The sequence below is a fragment of the Alligator sinensis genome, unplaced genomic scaffold (genome assembly GCF_000455745.1).
Source record: "Alligator sinensis unplaced genomic scaffold, ASM45574v1 scaffold1282_1, whole genome shotgun sequence".
NCBI lineage: Eukaryota > Metazoa > Chordata > Crocodylia > Alligatoridae > Alligator > Alligator sinensis.
This window is the reverse complement of record NW_005843239.1, coordinates 79,198-81,602: the sequence shown is the minus strand read 5'-3', so window position 1 is coordinate 81,602 and position 2,405 is coordinate 79,198.

Sequence of the window (2,405 nt, the reverse complement as noted above, 5' to 3'; positions counted from 1 at the left end):
ACCAGGGCAGCCTTGAGGGCGTCGAATGCTTCCTGGCAGCCCTGCTTCCAGACCACCGGGTCCGGGCTGCCCTTCTTGGTCAGCTCGTGCAGCGGGGCTGCAGTTGCTCCAAACCCCGGGACAAATCTTCGGTAGTAACCCGCCAGGCCGAGGAAGGCTCTGACTTGGCATTCAGCTTCCGGTAGTCCACGCAGAAATGGATGGGCCTGTCCTGCTTCCAGACGAGTACCACCATACTGGCCCAGGGACTCGTCGAAGGCCGGATTACACCTAGTGTTGCTCTGACAAAGGCACAGCAATGTCACCTACAGCATCAACCCTACAAACAGCTTCCACAGGAGGGACAGGAAGGGCTTCAGGGGAGAAGGTAGGATCTGCTGAGACTTGAACGCGGATCACTGGATTCAAAGTTGAGCGTGCTAACCATTACACCACAGAACCAGGTGGAGAAGAGCACCACTGCCCACCCCAAAGGGAACAGGCACCAGCACAGCAGGCTGGTGCATGCCCAGAACCATTCTGACACCCACAGAGTACCAGTCCTGGCACACCCACCGCTGCAGGAGGCGCAGGAATGGTTTCAGGCCAGAAAGCCAGTTCTACTGAGATTTGAACTCAGATTACTGGATTCAAAGTCCAGAGTGCTAACCGTTACACCAGGTGAAGGAAGGAACCAGCCTTGAACTCATAACCTTGGGCTCCCCAAGCCACAACACAGAGACCTGGAGAGATCGGACTATTTGAGACCAGCATAGATGGGCCAGGACCACCAAGTTACGTGAGGCCATCACTCAAGGACAGCAACTGGAGCTAATGGTCCCAACTGGTTACTAGGGACAACAAATGACAAAAGGGAAGTGACAGTGGGGTCAGAGGGCCAAAATAAATGCACACTCAGGAGACACTGAGCAGAACACCCCAGACAGCGCCCACCAACTTTCAAACACTGCCAGAGAGCCGGCGGCTACTGTCCAGTGGTGCTCTGCTCGGACACGGGACCAAACCATATGCAGGAAGAGAGCTCCACAGTCCCCAGGGACCCTCCGGCCAAAGCCTCCTTCCTGGCTACACAAATTGCCAGCTTGGCCAAGGCGAGCAGGAGGTTGACCAGGAGGCCCTGGGCCTGGGTGGGGCCATGAATGAGGAGTGCAAAAGTAAACAAGTGCAGGGAGAAGTGCAGCCAGAACATCAGCAGCAGGTTCTGGAGGAGGAGGTGCAGAGGCTGCAACCTGGTGCACTCCAGCACCAGGTGTGCCAACGTCTCCCTCTGCCCAAAGAAAGGGCTGTCTTGAACTGAGCCAGATACACGCCTGCTGCAACAGCTCCATTAAGGTTCTAGATCACTGGTGGCATGTGGGATCAGGGTGGAGTACAGACTGTGCCCTCAGGGTCCATTGGCCTCACCCTCACCTAGGATGTCCCACCACTTGGTGTCCGGGTGGGATGCAAAGGCGGCATGATGGGACATGCAGTGGACGAGAGTGTAGAGCCGGCACCAGTGGGCCGTGGAGAAGTGGTCCGGCTGTGTGTCCTCCAGCCAACTGAGATGCCGGAGTAGGGAGCGGTGCAAGGCTGGACAGGCCCCACCAGCAGCTCCAACGGGCTCAGGGATGGGGGGGGGATCACCCTTGCACAGGACTCACTTTAAATGGGCAAAGGCATCCACAAAAAAGGCAGTTTTCACCTCCCAGACTCAGCGCAAGCAGGATGCCCACTCCATGGCCAGACCCATGCACTGGGCCAGCACAGCGTGGCATACCCACTCCCACTCAGCGTAGTCCAGGAGATCTCCAATCTGGGTGAGCCCCACCCAGGCCACACTCTACTGCACCCAGGGTGACGCCATCACCAAGACCACCAGCTGGGGCTTCCACAGCAGTGGTTCAGCTCTCAGGTCATCACCCCAGGCCACCCGCAATAGGAACTGGAAGGTGGAGCCCCTTAGCCCCCAGGGCCAGAGGAAGTCTTGGCAAAAGACCCCTGTTTTGTTCTCTAGCTCATGCAGAGAGAAGCAATGTTGGTTGTATCAAAGCCCTCAGAGGCAGCTACCCACCAACTGGGTCAACACCACATGGCTACTAGGACTGGGACGGGTTGGTATCGACCTGGAAGGGTGTGGGCAGTGGGGTCCCGCAGGGCTCGGTCCTGGGACCGATACTCTTCAATGTCTTCATCAGCGACTTGGACGAGGGAGTGAAGTGTACTCTGTCCAAGTTTGCGGATGACAAAACTGTGGGGAGAAGTGGACATGCCAGAGGGCAGGAAACAACTGCAAGCAGACCTGGACAGGTTGGACAAGTGGGCAGTGTGGCGGGCCAGTAGGGGGCGCTCCTGCGTTGAGCCGCCCACCTCCCTGTGCCCGACCACCTTCCAGGCTCCGAGTGCCTCCCTGGGGTGCCTCCCGT